The sequence below is a fragment of the Adiantum capillus-veneris genome, chromosome 9 (assembly GCF_014529385.1).
Source record: "Adiantum capillus-veneris isolate H3 chromosome 9, ASM1452938v2, whole genome shotgun sequence".
In the NCBI taxonomy this organism is placed as follows: Eukaryota; Viridiplantae; Streptophyta; class Polypodiopsida; order Polypodiales; family Pteridaceae; genus Adiantum; species Adiantum capillus-veneris.
In genome coordinates this window covers 152,408,397-152,429,268 of record NC_140939.1, presented here as the reverse complement: position 1 = coordinate 152,429,268, position 20,872 = coordinate 152,408,397, and the positions used below count along the sequence as shown (strand labels likewise).

The following is a 20,872-nucleotide window of genomic DNA, read 5'->3' as shown; positions in this document are numbered from 1 at the left end:
TGGCCTCAAATGATGTCCATCCACCGCTCCCCAAGTGGTGCGAGCTCCCTGCCTCTACTCGCGCTCTGGCTGCATCCTTTTGTTGCTTCCACTTGTCGGGATTCTCGCGCGTTGCTTTCTTCGCATTCTTCCAATCTTCTTTGGCCAGCCAATCAAGCTTGTTCCACCCATGCTTGATTGCTTTTTGCACTTCGGAACGCTTGTGTTTGCAGTATTCGCGCATTCGAATCTTCATCAGGTCTTCATTGAAGCGCTGATCCCGTGTTGGAACGGGAAACACATCATGAAGTATGCTGATGACTCTGGATTTTAAATAACGTGGTACTTCACTCCATTTGTTTAGTATGTAGTGTCTAAACAGCTGACAGCAAAGACCACGCATGCGCGAGATCACCTTCTTGCCGTCATCATCCATGATGATGCCGCCGCTGAAGTCGACGGAGTAAGGCAAGCCCTCTGGCCGGTGACGCGTGAACCTGGGTGTCCCGGCAGGGGTCTCTAGCGGCATGTCGATGGGGGTACGGACGTCAGGTGTCTCCACCGGCGTCTGGGCCCCGAAGCGAGGAGTGTCGAGTGGGGTGGCTCCTGGCGGAGTAGCTAGAGGTGTGTAGCTGCTAGGAACAGTCAGCCACGCAAAACCTGGAGTAAATTGCGATGTTGTGGCTGGTGTGGGGGCAGGCAAAGAAGGGGAGGGTAAAGAGCCTCGTCGAACACGAGGCGGTGTGGAGGCATCGGCGGCGGAATCCCCACAACAACCGCCACCGCCACCACTAGAGCGCCGGTGTCTAGACGAGTGTGAAGATCGTCTCGTCGACACCGAAGCTTCGGAGCGCGTTGAATGCTCCGAAAGAGAGGGAGATGCGGATGGAGTAGGAACGCCCGATGATGCGCCAGAGCGATGACGCTCCACGTACCACTGTCTCTGCTGCGGTGACAAAGAAGAAAGAAACTCCTCATCATCCATACCTGCATTAAACACACGAATATTTAAACTTAATATTGAATGAATAGAGTAGACAATGACGCAAAGAACATTAAATACAATGACGTAATGACGCATATAAATACAATGACGCAATGAATTGAGTGATAGAAGAGGCAAGTCGAAAACTCAAAATTTTCAATCAAAAGATGTGAGCGCGAGTAGAAAAGAGCGTTATACACCATGGAAGGTACTTAGAGAGCTAGAGCTTTTACAACACGGAGCAAAATTGTTCAAATACAATATTTGTGGCTTTAAGAGATCTCTCTCTCATCCTCGCATAACTCAGCATAACTTCCTATATCTATATAGAGCTCTCCGTTTAAACACATATCCTCTGTTTCATTTTGTAGCTCCTCTCCATGCACCCCATATAGAGCAGTAGCATCTTGATGTTCGTCTGGAACCACCGCAGCGGCTTCTGATTGAGCATCTTCTCTTATCTCCTCCATTGATGCCGTTGTGATTGGCACATGGTAGCCTTCATACGTCCTTGCACTACGAGGGGCTACCTCTATGACGTACCACCAATTTGATAGACTTTGTAGGATGAAATATTACCTGCAGAGCCACATAACTTACATGAGAGCTTTCAAGCACATAACTTGTAAAAGGGGGATGTTAACTATTTACATACTTACTTGTTTACAATGCTCGGGTAGTACGAAAGTGTCTCTTAGGTCAGTCCATTTCTTAGTAGAATCCACCTCAAGAAAACCAGACTTTCCTCTACGCACAGTAGCGTTGCAACCCTCCATGATTATCTTGAACCATTGCACGTCGAACAAGTCGACAAAAAATCCTCTGTAACCGATCCTCAAAATCTCTTGTAGCGTGCCGAAGTAAGTGAGTTCCGCCACCACAGGATCTGCATCAGAGGAACGTCGTCGACTAGACTGTTCAAATTTTGCCATGATTCCACAATCTTGAGTAAAACGCTTTTTGTCGATCCGTTCCACCCTAAAATGTCGACCTTTACACCATGCTGCTGTGTATGACTTATACTACAACGAACAAAGATTATGAGTGGCCGTTCAAACGTTTAGAAATAAAGTCACTAGCTAGTCGTACATTGCAAACTTACCTTGGTCGCGCAACCCCGAGACTACTCCCACTCTTCCTCAGTCACTTCGTCACCGCATTGTTGTGCGCTTTTCAATTGGTTGTGCAACCATCTTAAGCTCATGAATGTTGGTAGGCTCTCCAGACCCGTCGGATAGTGCATCGGTGGTCGTCTTCCCCGTCTCCACTCGATTCGTGCCCTTTGTTGCTCTTACTTTGCATCCTCATATTGTGAAATCCACTTTTGCATCACTGGATTGTGAAGCATGCTAAATCGGTTGATTTTAGCCTCTAGATTTTCCGTCATCTTCTTCTCAACACCGAGATTGCACATGACAATCCCACATATGCGCTCATCATCTATGGTTCGCCATAGCGTGTCCCGGGCTTTATCAAATCCATCTAGCCACTCTCCAATGTACACTAGGGACTCTGATACCAACCAACCTTCTGCCATGCTACCCTCCGGACGTGCCTTTTGATGCACATATCCCTTAAGCGTTTTCATGAAAAGTTCTAAGAAGAACATCCATCTGGAATGAACTGTGCCAGCTATTTCCACCTCATCAACTATGTGAACAAGAAGACGCACTTGAATGGTTAGCATGGTAGTAGGAAAATGTGGTAGTGGTTTGCAAGCAATAATCATGGTATAAGTACCTGCGGTAATATACCCGTAGCTATTTTCGTGCCACTTGCCACTGATGTTACTGCGCTAATTTCTAGCTTTCCCCCCTACTCACTCATCTATAAATACGTACACAAGCACATAGGTACATATACATACAAGTAAACCTAAGTAGAGGCTCGTAGTACCAAAGGTCAAGTGGCACCTCTTTCGATATCATCGCAGTCTCAACCGTGGTAAAACCAAAGGTACATTGCGGTAATCCATGCATGAGTGGATAAATGGCCGCAACACCACGATTAAAAAAGGACTATACCCAAGAGGAAGTGTCTAACCTTCCGGTGCTATGCTCCCGTACTTAGTGCCTACATACATGCATAAACAAATATTTATGTACACACAAATATGTCTGCGTAATGTTATGAATATTTTTGGTCGTGTAATCCATTCATCTCTCTCCCCCCTCTGTCTCTCTCTAATTTTGTGAACATTCTCAATTATGTTAATCAAGTGATAGTGATTATTTTAGCTGTAACCAAGTATAATCTTATTATTTACCCTCCTCTTCACCCCTCCTCTCTCTATCGCTCTTTCTCTTTCTGTCTCTTTTCTTTTTTAAATTTGAAAATTTCATACAATATTCTTTAATTTTTATTGAGAGGAGGGAAACAACAAAATTTGAAAGGTGCGTGAGGGTGGGGGGGGGGGGGGGGGTAGGATGTTGAAGCCGAAATTTGAAAGTTCAACGGTAATAATTGTGCTAATAAACACAAAAATAGTCATGGTAACAATTTAATAACAAAAAAAATTCCCCCGCTCTCCTCTGTCTTCCCTCTCCAGCTGAGTTTGGACCTTCTCTCTACAAAAAACGACAAAACACCGCAGTAAACAGCTAGAGATTTTCATAGAGAGAGAGAGAGGGAAAGAGGGAGAGAGAGTAGAGAGAGAGAGAGAGAGAGAGAGAGAGAGAGAGAGAGAGAGAGAGAGAGAGAGAGAGAGAGAGAGAGGTAAAGAGGGAAAGAGAGGGAGGGAGAACTAGAGAAATAGAGAAAGAGAGAGAGAGAGAGAGAGAGAGAGAGAGAGAGAGAGAGAGAGAGAGAGAGAGAGAGAGAAGGGGGAGGGGGGAGGGAAAGAGAGAGATAGATAGGGAAAAAGTGAGAGAAAGAGAGAGAGAAATAGAGAAAGAGAGAAGAAAGAGAGAGAAAGAGAGAGAGAGAGAGAGAGAGAGAGAGAGAGAGAAAGAGGGCGAGAAAGAGAGAGAGAAAGAAAGACATAGAGAGAAAGAGAGGGATACAGAGAAAAAGGGAGAGGGAGAGAGAGAGAGAGAGAGAGAGAGAGAGAGAGAGAGAGATACATAAAGAGGGAAAGAGAAGGAGAGAGAGAGAGAGAGAGAGAGAGGAAGATAAAGAAATAGGGAGGTAAAGAGCAATGGTTCTAGGCGAAGCAACCATTTTGTGATGTGTACGGTGCGGCTATGCTTCTGCTTCTGTAGAGTGCTTTGAAAAACACCTTCTTTACGTGAAGTCAATGGAATTCAAAAATTACTTTCTACTCTCTTCTCCTTCTCTATCTGTCTCTCTCTCTTCCTATGTATTTCTCCCCATGGACGCCGCATTAGGTTGGGATGCTTTCAACGGCACCGTATCTGAGAATGGAGGCAGGCATGCAATGTACACAGTAATTCCTCAAACAAGGAGCTATTGTGAAGAGATGTTGTGCAAGAAGAATCTCTTCTTCAAAGCACTCTACAGAATTGAGAGTACTCTCACACTGTGCACAACACAAAACGATGGCTATATTTACAACCATAGCTCTTTATCTCCACTCAAAACAATGGCTACATTTACCTAATTGTATATATATTTGTGTGTACATGTATATTTGTTTATTCATGTATGTAGGCACTAAGTACGGGAGCATATCACCCGAAGGTTAGATGCTTCCTCTTGGGTATAGTCTTTTTTTATTGTGGCGTTGCGGTCATTGATCCACTCATGCATGGACTACCGCAACGTACCTTTGGTTTTACCACGGTTGAAACTATCATGATATCTCAAGAGGTGCCACTAATTGACCTTTGGCGCGCACTACTGGCCTTTACTTATGTATACTAGTATGTATACGTATCTACGTGCCTGTGTTCATATATACTTGTGTACGTATGTATAGATGAGTGAGTAGGGGGGAAAGCTAAATCTCATATTGCTCTTTGTAATTTATATGTTAGAGGAGAGACCACCTGGTGAGGAGTAGCCATCTAGCTCTTCTTTTGGTTGATTCACATACCAGGTGGGCTCCCACCCGAGGAGGACATTGCCTCCAGTGGACCCGAGTCTTGATGCAGTGATAGGTTTATTTTTGTTAATTGCAAGCATAGCCATCCTACACCTACTATAATCTAGTTCCTCCACTGGTCAAAGATCTAGACCTACAGCGGCCTATCTCTTTACAGTACCTCCATTCGACAGAGGGATTGTTTGGGTAGCAGCTTACGACCTACAATACTTCTCCATAGTCCACTCCATGGGGGAGTCACGGAGGGACTCCTTACATCCAGAGCCTTGCACTCATGGTACCTCAGTCTATGGCCCCTTCTTATCATCCTACTCCCCTTCCATCACAGGGTCCCACTCCCATGGCATCGCAGGGTCCTACTGCCATGGCATCATAGGGTCCGACACTATGGGAGAATGCTTCTGTTACCGCACAACATTACCGCATAAGACGAGAGAGAGAGGTTTAAGAAAGAGAGAGATTGTATGCTGTAGCCCTGCTGGCGGGTTTTCCGATTTTTCCGCGATTATTACCTCATGTATTACCACGCATATAGCCGCGCAGATTGCCGCAATAAAGAATCCACTTGGCCGGCTGTCCCCATTCCTCTCCCACTTTTCCCTTTCTATAAATTCTATTCTATTTTGTTACTTTTCAGAAATTGGTACCATCTTTTTGCATGGAGTGTAAGAAATCCCATTATCATTGGGATTTTTAGTGCCTCTTTCTCTTTGCTTGCCTCATCTATTGGTATGATTCTCCTACTCTACTCATTTGTACTCCATGAGATTCTATATCAAAAAATATTTTGTTTCCACCTCAAAATCTTATGTCAACTATGCATTCATATGGAAATGGCAAGCGAACGATGATCAAAATTGTATTGTCTTGCGTTCATAAACAAATAGCCCTTTTGTACAACATAATTAGAGAAAGAAGAAAAAATCCAAAATATATTTACAAATTTTCATCCTCCAAGAGATCTCTACAAGTGCTTACATCCATGTCCAACCCCATGGTAGCTAAATCAACAAATAGATCTATTGATTTATCCTCTACAGCCTCTCCTATTGAATCATCATCATCCTCTCCATCCTCGTCCTCCTCCTCACTATGGTTGGTTATTGGGAACGGTTGGTTCTCCTCGACCTCATCTGCATCATCGTCATTGGCGTCTTCTTGAGATGGTATGGTGGGATCTGCCAAAGTCTCTATGTTCGTATTTGCAAAGATAGATCTACTCCATGGTGTGACTAGAATAACATACCAAAGTTGTCTTCAATACATACAAGGCACATAAAACACCTATAGGTCATAGAGCAAACAGCAACATGAATGTAGTTTTATATGTATCATATAATGTTTTAGTGAGTTGCACATGGACTTTACCTGCTCACAACTACTAGGTTGCACCGAGTTGTTGGTCTTCTCGCGATGAAATTGCCCGGAGTCTACCATATAGAGCCCATTCTCATGTCTCTTAACCTCACCCGCAAACCATCGGCAGTCAAAGAGATATTTGTGAAATGTTCTGAAATCCACTTTGATTATCCTCTCTATTTTTCCACATTCCCTCACCTCTTGTGTTGTCATGTCAAAGTTGCCCATAACTCCACTATCGTGAGTGGTTCGACGCTCATCTATCTTGCGGGTTCAAAAATGACGTCCTTCGGACCACATAGAGTTGAATGTGAAGGCTTGCAAATAACCAATTAGGATAGATGAGAGAGAGAGAGAGAGAGAGAGAGAGAGAGAGAGAGAGAGAGAGAGAGAGGGAGAGAGAGAGATGACACACATACACACACACACACTCACATACACACATACACACACACACACCCACACACACACACTCCCACACACACACACACTCACACACACACACTAAACACATTGAGTATATTACCCTTGGTAGACATCCTCGCATGTACTCCCATTATTTAGGGCTTATTTGTTCTCCTTGTGCTTATTTCATATAACCACGAAAAAAACTCTCAACTAACACTTATTACACTTAAACGTACCTCAATAGTGCATCGACTCTCATAATATGGAGTAGGAGCATCCCTCGTAAAGAGCAGTGTGTGTTGCCTCTAGCATTGAATCTTTGGTTTTTTGGGTGGCTTCTTCACATGCACACTCAAGCTCACACTCATTCTCCGCCTCACGTGCAAGAAGATCCTCAACCATATTGTGCAAATGATCTTCCTCCACCTCCATGTGGGGCGGGGTGGTGGGGAGATCCCCATATGCGCTCGTGTGGACCCACCCATATCGGACGGCAGGTGTGACCCCTCTCCCATGACTGCGTCTTGACACAATTTCTCTTCCGTCCTCCTCCTGCCTCCGCATCCGATCACACTCCAATGGGGAGCGACATCAATGGATGCCAAAACCCTCGGATCGCTAGTTTCCATTCGAGCGCGTTTCATCGGATCGTCCCATAGTCCATAATCATCCATATGAGCCAAGAATATATGACGAAGCCATGCAATCACACGCTTACATCCCGTACATGGACATGGTAGTCGCTTGCTCAACCATCGAGTTCGTTCCGTGCCAACCGGCGGACCGACGTCATCCCAATCGACCTGCACACACGACCACACACTAAATAAGAAAAAATAAAATAAGAAAAAGAAGAATCAAGAATGTTGGTACTGACATGACTAACACTCATTAAAGATAGAGGGGGACTGTAAGGTAAAGAGGTGGGTACAAGAGGTCATCCAGTCGGCATAACCTTAATGTCTCATCAGAGATTTTCGTGGTAATACACGTGGGAGAAGAAGCAGTAATAGACGCGGTAAAATTTACAGCAAAGTTTTTTATATAAAGGAGGCACCTACGTGCCCCTGCGAAATTGAATGCCAAAAATTCAAAAACGAGCTCCTTCTTTGCACGGGCCTGTTTCCCTCTCCATCTCCAAGATCTTTTACTCTCTTCATCTCCATCCCCAACATATCCAAGCGATCGAGGTCACGACTGTAAGTGCTCGAACTCTCTCTCTTTCTTCTCGTTCTTCTACACACACACACACACACACACACACAAACACATACACACACACATGCACACACACACAATGCATACACTGATAGCCATTTTTTGGCTCTCCGTAATTGCTATAGTAAGCTACCTCACCCTACCAAAATCACCCAAACACTGTGGCTATCCCTACCATTTCATTGTACATAGGCGTGTGTGAGTCAGGGAATTTTTTCCATATCTCCTTAAAATCGTCAGCTAGCTAGTAATTTGGGCTAGTTGAGTCAAAAAAATAAAATATATTATGGCCTATTTGTGTGTAAACATTGCATTGTATATATGGCCTAAATATAGGATTTTTTATAATTACTTTGATATTTTATTCAAATATTTATACTTAGGTGTGTGTTTTACTAAACCTGTGTATGCCTTCTTTCATCCTCTTCCACCATAAGTATATATTTGCTAATGTGTATATACTCTAACCTCGTATTTTTCTTTTATACAAATCACCCCTACATTTTCACCCTCATCCTCCACTACAAGAGGTTGTGTGCTCTTGTGACGCTGTTAGCGACGAAAATACACTCGGTTTTTATAACCCCCGGCGTCGCTAAAACCGTCGCTACGAGAGCGTCGCTATATGCGTCGCTATATAGAGACGCTCATAGCGACACTCATAGCGACGGTTATAGCGACGTTTACACAGAAGTCTATAACGACGCTTATAGAGACGCTCCAGAGCCATAAATAGCGACGGTTATAGCGACGCCCGAGATTATTTTTTTTTGGTGACAGGGCATTGAATGCCCTGCCACCCATCAACCATATTGTACTTGATTCAATTTTTAAAAAAAGTGCAAGGGTAGATAATAGACCCAAAATAGTCACCCACAAGATACATTGTTTGCAAAATTGACAATTGTACACATCATAGGCAAAATGAATTGATTGATTGTACATATCATAGGCAAAATGAATTGACACATCATCCATACCTGCATTAAACACACGAATATTTAAACTTAATATTGAATGAATAGAGTAGACAATGACGCAAAGACCATTAAATACAATGACGTAATGACGCATATAAATACAATGACGCAATGAATTGAGTGATAGAAGAGGCAAGTCGAAAACTCAAAATTTTCAATCAAAAGATGTGAGCGCGAGTAGAAAAGAGCGTTATACACCATGGAAGGTACTTAGAGAGCCAGAGCTTTTACAACACGGAGCAAAATTGTTCAAATACAATATTTGTGGCTTTAAGAGATCTCTCTCTCATCCTCGCATAACTCAGCATAACTTCCTATATCTATATAGAGCTCTCCGTTTAAACACATATCCTCTGTTTCATTTTGTAGCTCCTCTCCATGCACCCCATATAGAGCAGTAGCATCTTGATGTTCGTCTGGAACCACCGCAGCGGCTTCTGATTGAGCATCTTCTCTTATCTCCTCCATTGATGCCGTTGTGATTGGCACATGGTAGCCTTCATACGTCCTTGCACTACGAGGGGCTACCTCTATGACGTACCACCAATTTGATGTAGACTTTGTAGGATGAAATATTACCTGCCAGAGCCACATAACTTACATGAGAGCTTTCAAGCACATAACTTGTAAAAGGGGGATGTTAACTATTTACATACTTACTTGTTCACAATGCTCGGGTAGTACGAAAGTGTCTCTTAGGTCAGTCCATTTCTTAGTAGAATCCACCTCAAGAAAACCAGACTCTCCTCTACGCACAGTAGCGTTGCGACCCTCCATGATTATCTTGAACCATTGCACGTCGAACAAGTCGAAAAAAAATCCTTTGTAATCGATCCTCAAAATCTCTTGTAGCGTGCCGAAGTAAGTGAGTTCCGCCACCACAGGATCTGCATCAGAGGAACGTCGTCGACTAGACTGTTCAAATTTTGCCATGATTCCACAATCTTGAGTAAAACGCTTTTTGTCGATCCGTTCCACCCTAAAATGTCGACCTTTACACCATGCTGCTGTGTATGACTTATACTACAACGAACAAAGATTATGAGTGGCCGTTCAAACGTTTAGAAATAAAGTCACTATCTAGTCGTACATTGCAAACTTACCTTGGTCGCGCAACCTCGAGAGTACTCCCACTCTTCCTCAGTCACTTAGTCACCGCATTGTTGTGCGCTTTTCAATTGATTGTGCAACCATCTTAAGCTCATGAATGTTGGTAGGCTCTCCAGACCCGTCAGATAGTGCATCGGTGGTCTTCTTCCCCGTCTCCACTCGATTCGTGCCCTTTATCGCTCTTGCTTTGCATCCTCATATTGTGAAATCCACTTTTGCATCACTGGATTGTGAAGCATGCAAAATCGGTTGATTTTAGCCTCTAGATCTTCCGTCATCTTCTTCTCAACACCGAGATTGCACATGACAATCCCAGATATGCGCTCATCATCTATGGTTCGCCATAGCGTGTCCCGGGATTTATCAAATCCGTCTAGCCACTCTCCAATGTACACTAGGGACTCTGATACCAACCAACCTTCTGCCATGCTACCCTCCGGACGTGCCTTTTGACGCACATATCCCTTAAGCGTTTTCATGAAACGCTCTAAGAAGAACATCCATCTGGAATGAACTGTGCCAGCTATTTCCACCTCATCAACTATGTGAACAAGAAGATGCACCTGAATGGTTAGCATTGTAGTAGGAAAATGTTTCTCAAACATGCACACAAGCTCCGCAGCATTTAGTTTGGCGAATGGTATGGAGTCTACGTTGATCTCCTTTTGTGAGATCCATTGCACCAGCTTTGCAAGTTTGTAGATTGTGTTACGGATGTCGAGAGACAAACATCCCTCAATGGCAACCGGTAAAATAAACTGTAAAGTATGTGCAGCAATGATATTAAAGTCCACATTTTATGCAATGTTATTAAAGTCCACTATGAACGTACCTGACACATTTTATGCCAATCGTGTGACTTCAAACCGGTAAGCTTTCCTTCTTTAGTAAAGCACGTTCGGAGCGAGTGCATTACGCCAGTGGGGGTCCGCAAAGATCGAATGGTCTCTTTTACTTTGCGTTCTTGGGCTCCTGTGAAAATCCTGGGTGCTTTAGGGAGTTTTATCGATCCATCAGACGCTATTTGCGGCCAATATTTCTCCATACGATCCACATTTCTAAGGTCAACTCTGGCTCCCAAAGTATCTTTCTTGCCGGTCAGATGGTCCCATAGTAGACTACCCACATTCTTGAATATGTGCATTGGATCGAGCAAGTGATTGATCATGAGTCGGGGCCAGTATGGTAACTCGTACCATAGAGATAGTCTCTTCATCCCTGGAGGCAATCCGTCATCGCACATCTCCTTCTGCTCTAACCATGATTGTGCAGACATCCTTGGTGGCTCTCTTCCCAAAAAGCCATCGCGTAACACATGATTCTCTGGAAGATACGCTTGATGACCTTCGTAGATTTGCTTCTTCAGTGAGGGCGCCCTACGTGCATTCAGTCTAGGTCCACATGTGACACATGCTCTCTATCCGCTTGTTTGAAGCCCTGCATGTATACACATGATAATAGATCAACTATGGAAAAAAACAAGATATACAGTGTCTGAGTGAGGAGTTTCAATAGATCACCTGAGCATTTTGTTAGCCCGGGACAGTCATGCATGGTCCACATTAGAATGCCTCTGATCAAAGCATTCCGTCGTCCTGTGTGTCGGCTCATATCCACCACCTCTATGCCAATCCACAATTGTTGTAGCTCTTCCAATAGTGGACGAAGATACACATCCATATTCTCCACTTTATATCGCCCTGGCACAATCAAGCTTAGCCATAGGTGCCCCTTCTTCGTAGTCAACCACGAGGGAATGTTGTAGTTGACGATTATAATAGGCCATACACTGTAAGATGTTGATCTTTGACCAAATGGATTTACGCCATCCATAGCCAGGCCTAAGCGCAAATTTCGAGCTTCCTTGGCAAAATCCGACCATGTTCCATCTATCTGTTTCCAGGCTACGCAATCTGCAGGAATTCGTAGCACACCATCCGAAGATTTATTCTCCTCATGCCATGATGCTAGGGCGGCCATGGACTTACATTCGAAGAAATGCTTGATGCGAGGAAGCAGAGGGAAATGTCGCAAAACCATTTGTGGAATTTTTGTCCCGTGGAGATCTACTCGATATCTTTCGGAATCACATTTCGGACACTTCTCCATGTCTATGTATTCCCCTCTGAAAAGAATGCAGTCATTAGGACAAGCGTGGATAGAATTGTAATCCATCCCCAAGTTTTGCAAAATCTTTCATGCTTCATCTCGGGAATCTGGCATCACATTGTCAGCTGGTAGAATGTGCTCTTTAAGAAATCTACACAACATAAAAATGCGATACAGTCGTGTAAAAATCTATAAGATCATTTTACATTTAGAGTTTTATTAAAGTAAACTAATTGTAATAGATCACTTGAAAAGCGCTGTGACGCTAGTGTCACTCCATCCAAACTTTGCCTGCATGTTGAGAAGAACCAGGAGTGCTTTCAATCTAGACATACGTGCTCCATTATACAATGGCGTATCGGCTTCACTTTTCATATCATCATAGATAAGCCTTTCTGAATCCATGATCGTCTCGATCATTTCATCAATCTCGGGCTCAAACATTGCCTCGTGGGGAATGTGCTCTGCATGATCATCCCCCGAGCTGTCAGAGGCTACATCTTTTGGCCTCACATATGCTGCTTGACCAAAGCGCCTGCGAACACGTCTATTGGGTTGCAAGATTGCTGCTTGTTGGCCAGCGTCAGAGTCCGACGAGTTATAATTGGCAACAACTCGATCTATAATAGATGGATTGAACTCGCCAAATTTGCGAACGTGCTGCAAAGAAACACGTCTTGTCTGTCGCACATCATGCTTGCATTGATTACAAGGACATAAGACCCTCGTTGAGAGATAGGTGTTTCGGTTGCACGGTCCCACATCCTCGTCACTACTCATAATGAGGATAAAAATCTTATAACCTGGACAACAAATTTAATATTCTATTGGCATTCTTCGTCTTATCTCTCTCTCTCTCTCTCTCTCTCTCTCTCTCTCTATACCTCACATTCTCTAGTCATGTCCAATCCCCGCACACCTCGGTCTAGAGGTGCACGGGGATCAGAACCACCGGGTTATAATCTCGTCTTTATTGGTCAATACCTATATTTGTGGGTACAAGAAATCTACAGACCCACGTCTACATGATACTGCATGTAGTGGACAAAACCCCTTTGTCTCTTCTCTAGCTGTAGCACTTCACAGCATCTTAACATCTTTTCACAGTAGATCTTTTCACTATTCGTCTAACTCTAAACCCTAAACCGTAAGTAATTCTTGCGTGGACTCGATCTAACGTAAATAAGCGTAAATCTAAATAAACGTAAATCTAACTAAAAATAAACCTAAATCTAATTTAACGTAAGTGTACATCTAGCCTAATCTTTAACGTCTTTTGGGATAGTTTCCTACGACGTTAAAACTCTCTTCTTCTTGTGTGTGTGTGTGTGTGTGTGTGTGTGAACCTAAATAAACCTAAGTCTAATCTAATATAACATAAATCTAAATCTAACGTAAATTATGTTATATTAAAAACAAAGAACTAAACTAACAGGGATTATAAGAACCTTAAAACTGATTTAACACATAATTTTTCACATAACTCGGCAAGAGTTGGCATTCTCATCACTAAAGATGTGAGAGTGAACTTCTGGCGGTGACGCTGCCTCATCTCCATCCACATCTGGCGACAGCAATTGGCCCTTTGGACCGTTCTTGCTCTTGTTACTAACTTTGAAGTTGCTGTTGAATGACTAGAGGTTGTCTAGATGGTCATTGTCGGGGATTAGTGACTCTTGCCGCCCTGAAGATCCACCTTCTTCCCTATCTTCTAAAGACATTTCACCAGTACGTTTGGATCGACGGAGCCCACCATGAGTGAAGGCAGCAATACCCTATATTCCATTGAGGGCTTTCTTCACCCGCTTCATGCAGGCATCGCAGTCTATGGAGACCTAAATCTAATCTAATATGACATAAATCTAAATCTAGCGTAAATAAACGTAAATCTAACTAAAAATAAACCTAAATCTAATCTAATTTAACTTAAATAAACCTAAATCTAATTTAACGTAAGTCTACATCTAACCTAATCTTTAACATCTTTTAGGATAGTTTCCTACGACGTTATAACTCTCTTCTTCTTGTGTGTGTGCGCGTGTGTGGATGTGTGTGCCAATAAAAAGAGATAAATGGTATAACCTTTCTATCACCCATGACAAGTATGATAGATTGGTTATGCCATTTCCCTCTTGAATAATAGGTCTTGAGTTCAACTCCTCGTCGGCTAGATCTTTAGGTCTTTTAATTTTAATTAGTTTCCTACGATGTTAAATTAGTTTCTCTCTCTTTCTCTCTCAATGTGTGTGAGTTTTTTTGTTTATGCATGTTTTCTCTCTCTTTCTCTCTCAATGTGTGTGCGTTTTTTTGTTCATGCATGTTTTCTCTCTCTTTTCCTCTCTCAATGTGTGCGTTTTTTGTTTATGCATGTTCTCTCTCTCTTTTCCTCTCTCAATGTGTGCGTTTTTTGTTTATGCATGCTCTCTCTCTCTTTTCCTCTCTCAATGTGTGTGTGCATTCTTTGTTTATGTATGTGTGTGTGCGTTTTTATTTATGTTTGTACTCTTTCTCTCTCTCTCTCTCTCTCTCTCTCTCTCTCTCAAAAACACTATGTGTATGTGTGTGTGTGTGTGTGTGAGAGAGAGAGAGAGAGAGAGAGAAAGAGGGGAAAGGAACATGAGAGTGAGGAGAGGGAAGGAGCATACCTGGCTCTCCTTCCTCTCCTCCTGTGTGTGTGTGTGTGTGTGGAGAAGAAAGAGAGAGAGAGAGAGAGAGAGAGAGAGAGAGAGAGAGAGAGAGGGAGAGCGTTACCTGCTCCTTGCTTGAGGGCGCCGAAAAACTCAAATCTGAGATCTGAGTTTTTGGGCGCTCTCTGTTATTTTTTTTAGCCTAGCCGGCGTCGCTATGAGCATCGCAAATTTACTTGTAAATTTGCGACGCTCATAGCGACGCCGGGATTTTTTTTTTTTGAGCGTCGCAGTGTGAGCGTCGCTTATATGAATAGCCTCTTGTAGTGCTCGTGAAAACAAAAATTGATTTCTACTCTCTTAGTCACGTTTATTATATTATTTACTTGTATACCTTTTTCTCGTTCACCCAAAATAATACAAAGAGGAACCATATCATATGATTCCAATATCTTTCCATATCCATAATTCCTCCATATTTTTTATTTTTATTTTTACTCATTATTCTAAGACCATGTGCTCATTGAGCTAAAATCCATGAATAGTTCATACACTAGTCCCACCATGTATATATTGCTTTATTCACCAATAATCCTCCTCCATGCATGTGTAAAGGGCAACTTGGATGCTTTGTATTATGATATGACAAAGGAGGGGCTCACTCTTGGATGCATTGTACAAATTCAACGAAGGAGGGGGGCACTAAAAGACTGTTGCAGGCATAAAAACCAGGCTTTTTGGTGAAATTTTTGGCACCCATCTCCACTCCGAATTTGGAGCGGTGGTCAAAAGAGAAAATGTGGAAAAAAATCTGAATAATCACCTCAAAAATTTTGGTGATTTTTGGAGCAACCACCAGTGAGCTATGATTTTTTCAGTGGACCCCAGTCTGCCCACTTTTCTCACAAAGTAACCCATAGTCTTCTCTCACCTCCTTTCCCACTTCCACACACATACACTCATTTCTCTCCATCCCTCACTCAAACCTGCAACTTTCTTGGCTTACTTCATCTTCTTCACCATTTCCATCTCTCCTTACTCCATAGCTCAAAAGATTATCATCTCTACACACATATAGCTCAATTTCTCTCTCTAGAATCAAATTCATATTACCATAACCTCTTCATCCTTTCATAAAAGAGAAAAAAATCAGAAAATAACCAACATCAAGCCCTGCAAAAGGAAGAGTTTGATCATGGAGAATTCAACTTTCCCATGGTCACAAGAACTGCACCGACAAAGTTCTACAACCGCTTCATTCATTGGAGGAGGAGGTGGAAAATTTCATTTACATCTTATGGTTTTCACCAAATTGTGTATATTCTCATTCTTCTCTTACTTTTTATCATTGTATAAATCATATAATACACCTTGAGTGCATATGCCATGTAATTTTACCCCATCCTACTAACTTCAAACTACTAACACTAACTGCTAACCTTTTTTTTTTTTGTAAATTGCACCCACTCTACTCTACCGTAGAGTAGGCAACCTCACACAAAAAATCACTCACCTCTCTAGAATCTTATCTATTTCACCTCAATAATTCTCTCCTCTTGAGCCCACATCCATGTGACTCAATAGACAAGAGAGCCCCACTCTCATAAGAACATATAAAATTTCATAAACATGATTTTCTATGAAAATGTTGATTAGGTATAATCCTAATTAGGGCTCTCCTCACTCACCTCTCTAGAATCTTATCTATTTCACCTCAATAATTCTCTCCTCTTGATCCCACATCCATGTGACTCAATAGACAAGAGAGCCCCACTCTCATAAGAACATATAAAATTTCATAAACATGATTTTCTATGAAAATGTTGATTAGGTATAATCCTAATTAGGGCTCTCCTCACCTATAAATAGAGCCCTTCTCCCTTTGTAAATGGCAAGGATCCCTACACTATTTCTCACTTCTTTGAGAGTGCCATACACCATCTTAGTTTTAGGGAGTGAGAGTGAGCTCTCTATGTACCATTACATGTAGTGTATAGGAAAGCTTCTTTGAGCTAGTTGTAACATTGCAAGGGAATGAGTGATTCATAACTTCCAATCAAAGTTGTACCTACTCTTGCGCATCAATTTAATCAATAAGTTGGGTGCAAATCGCGGGTCAAAACTCTCTTGAGTCTCTCCAATTCACGCTTGGCAACCTCATCTCGTTTGGTTGAAGGTGACGCGTTTTCATTTTGAGATTCTTCGGTAGTATCTTCTTGTATGTGACTCAAGAGCTCTTGTGTTTGTTTTTTTTGCTTGGGAAAACATTATAAGAGGGTTGTATGGTGAGAGGTCTCCCATAACCCTAAGATAATTTGTCGATTGTAACATCATCAAACTTAATCGTGTCTCTTGACTCTCCTCCAAGCTGTTCATACACCCACGTCAATCATTAAAATTGAAGCTAAATTCTTGCACAAAGATCTCTCTCTTTATTTTGTGTGTGTGTATGTGTATGTGTGTGTGTTTGGTGTGTGTATTTGTAGCATTTAAATTAGTGATAGTGTACCCTCCCTTCTCGCTTGTATTGCTAAGCGATTCTCCTCTTTTGCGTCCTAGTTCGCTCTCTAACTAGGTGGTGCCCCTATCTTATTTGGGTTTGGCTGTGGGTTGGTTGTTGTGTTGTGCTTGTGGTTGCGCCAGCCCCAATTGAGCAGCATCGGAGCCTTGAGGGGTGTTTAGAGGTTGCCTCTTTTGTTGCCCACCCCGGACCGCCTCAACACATTGCACACATACACACACATAATGCATACACACACATGCACTAACATGCACACACACATTGTACACACACGCATACACACACACACTATTTTGTGCACAATCACACACTAATGCAAGCATTAGTGTGTGCATGCATCATACACACACTAATACGGGCATTAGTGTGTGATTGTGCACAAAATAGTGTGTGAAAACACATTAATTTGTGCACAATCACACACTAATGCCCGCATTAGTGTGTGCATGCGTTACAAGCACACACTAATGCAAGCATTAGTGTGTGCATGCATTATACACACACACACTAATGCTTGCATTAGTGTGTTTCCACACACTAATTTATGCCCAAGCACACACTAATGCAAGCAATAGTGTGTGCATGCATTATACACACACTAATGCAAGAATTAGTGTGTGCATGCATTATACACACACTAATGCTTGCATTAGTGTGTGATTGTGCACAAATTAGTGTGTTTTCACACACTATTTTGTGCACAATTAGACACTAATGCCCGCATTAGTGCGTGCATACGTTACAAGCACACAGTAATGCTTGCATTAGTGTGTGCTTGTGCATGCATTAGTGGGTGAAAGCATGTTAATCTGTCACGCTTTTTGTGCTAGTTAGCAGCTTCAAGTTAGCACATCTTCAAAAAGTTGGGCGTCCGGTAAAATTATACAAATAATATCAAAATTTGTCGGAGGTTGTACATTTGGATTCTTTGTTTCAAGTTCTTTCTATTGATATATCATATGTCATAGATCTTGAAGATGTAGCTCAAGTTATTGTACTAGTTAGCATATGTCAAAATTGTGCTAATTAGCATTGTCCGGGACATGAAAAAGCATGACAGGTTAACATGCTTTCACCCTAGTATGTTTACACACTAATGCATGCACAAGCACACCCTAATGTGAGCATTAGTGTGTGGATGCATTATACACACACTAATGCTTGCATTAGTGTGTGATTGTGCACAAATTAATGTGTTTTCACACACTATTTTGTGCACAATCACACACTAATGCCCGCATTAGTGTGTGCATGCGTTACAAGCATACACTAATGCTTGCATTAGTGTGTAGTTGTGCATGCATTAGTGTGTTAACACACTAATTCATGCACAAGCACACACTAATTCAAGCGTTATACACACACACACACACTAATGCTTGCATTAGTGTGTTTCCATACACTAATTTGTGCCCAAGCACACACTAATGCAAGCGTTAGTGTGTGCATACCTCTCTAGCACACACTATTGCTTGCATTAGTGTGTGCTTGTGCACAAATTAGTGTGTCTACACACTAATGCATGCACAAGCACACACTATTGTGAGCATTGGTGTGTGAAAAAATTGCACACACTAATGCAAGCATTAGTGTGTGCTTGTGCACTAATTAGTGTGTGAAAACACACTAATGCATGCACACACACACACACTAATGCGAGCATTAGTGTGTGCATGCGCTACAAGCACACACTAATGCTTGTATTAGTGTGTGTGTGCATGCATTGGTGTGTTTTCACACACTAATTTGTGCATAAGCACACACTAATGCAAACATTAGTGTGTGCATGCGTTATAAGCAGACACTAACGCTTGCATTAGTGTGTGCTTGGGCATGCAATAGTGTGTTTTCACAGTAACGCTTGCCCAAGCACACACTAATGCAAGCATTAGTGTGCATGTGTTACAAGCATACCAAAACATACCTCCATGTGGGTGTGCGATGATGTTGATTGAGACCCCAATGGTCATCGAGAAGCCCAATGGTAGATTAAGGTCCAACACACACACACTAGATTAGTTTCTTTGCCACACACTAACGCACACACACAATATATTAATTATAAGCACACACATACACACACACTCTAAATGAATGCAAGAAAAATAAGCACACAAACCATTTCCTAAATAGGAGATAAAAGGAATCCTATGCAGGGAGGAATCCTATGCAAGGAGGAATCCTATGCAATAAAGAATCTCACTTTGACTAGAATCCAATGTTAAATAGGGAACTTTGTTTTTTGTGAAATTGTAGGGTATGGCATCTTCTTCCACCCCCGGCTATCGAACCATAGAGGAATTTCTCGCCGACGGCCTCTCTTACGAGGACGCTTGTGATGCTTACTACTCGCAGTCTTCCTCCCACCAACCACAATCGTCTGTCGGCTTTCGATGGTTCCGAGATGCAGTACACGACCCCGACCTTGAGAGGGCATACCGCGCCCAGGAAGAGTGGCTATCCTCGCAGCAGAGTCTTCTAGGGCGGTACACAATCGCATAGTTGGCTGCCTATGGGCTCTCAACGCTTGTGACACCGGGCGTCGGTGTCGCGGGATATGTATTCACTACGTGAGCCAGGCAAGCGCCGAGCCTCTAGCTGTGGGAGGTGTGAGAGACTAGATGCAAAACACAAATCAGAAGACTCGGAAAACACCTTAAATGCTTAAAAATTGACAACCGGAATGTTGTAAACTGCTAATGATTAGCTAAAGTGAAATTCGATTACAAATGTTTTCCGTTAACGGCACTGATGGTGATAGGAGAGTTTAATGCTCTCAAATTAGATCAAGATTGTAAAATTTCCACTTATGCTCGCCATTAGAGTCTTTATAAGCTGATTAGTACGTAACTATCCGACAAAATCCCTTGCTTGATACCCTTTTTGCTTTCTTGCTCGTCCCGTAAACCCTTCGAGTGCTTTCAATTATCCTCCTTGAGGTCGAGAGAGAGAGAGAGAGAGAGAGAGAGAGAGAGAGAGAGAGAGAGAGAGAGAGTCTCCTTTGCTTGGTTTGGAGATTGATAGAGAGAGAGAGATCTCCCTTGCTTATCCTCCTCGTTTCTCCTCGCCTTGCTTAGATTAGGAATTAAGAGAGAGGGCTCACCCTTCTTGGCCCTTACCTCCTTGCCTGAGCCGGAGATCGAGAGATAGCTCCTTCCTTCCTCTTTGCTTCCTTGCCCGTTTTCTTCCCTTTGGATACCGGCCTTCTTCTTCTCCTCTTTGCTTGCTTGCCGAGAACTAGCGAGAGAGAGAGAGAGAGAGAGAGCCGCCTTCGTTCTTCTTGCTTGACTCTTTGCCTCGCCGAGAACCTCGATGCCTTGCTTCCTCCCTTCCTTTGCTTGGAATAGTCCCTTCGTTTCTTTGCTTACCACACTTGCATGCAAAACGAAAACCCTCTATCTATAGAGTGCCCCCTCCCTTAGCAACGATGGCGCCGTCGTTGCTAGGGAGGCATAAAAACTCCCTTGATGACGTGGAAGCTCGGGCTTTCAACCTGCACAGAATTTGATGATTCTATCACCAAAAGGGTGCGCCTTGGCATGTACACCAGATTTTGCTACATGGTCGCACTGA

At 42.7% G+C, this 20,872-nt stretch overlaps 1 pseudogene; it reads right to left on the bottom strand.

The window, feature by feature from the left end:
* Positions 1-5,903: 5,903 nt before the first annotated feature.
* Positions 5,904-10,542, bottom strand: LOC147451406 (uncharacterized; annotated as a pseudogene).
* Between the last annotated feature and the right edge of the window lie 10,330 nt (positions 10,543-20,872).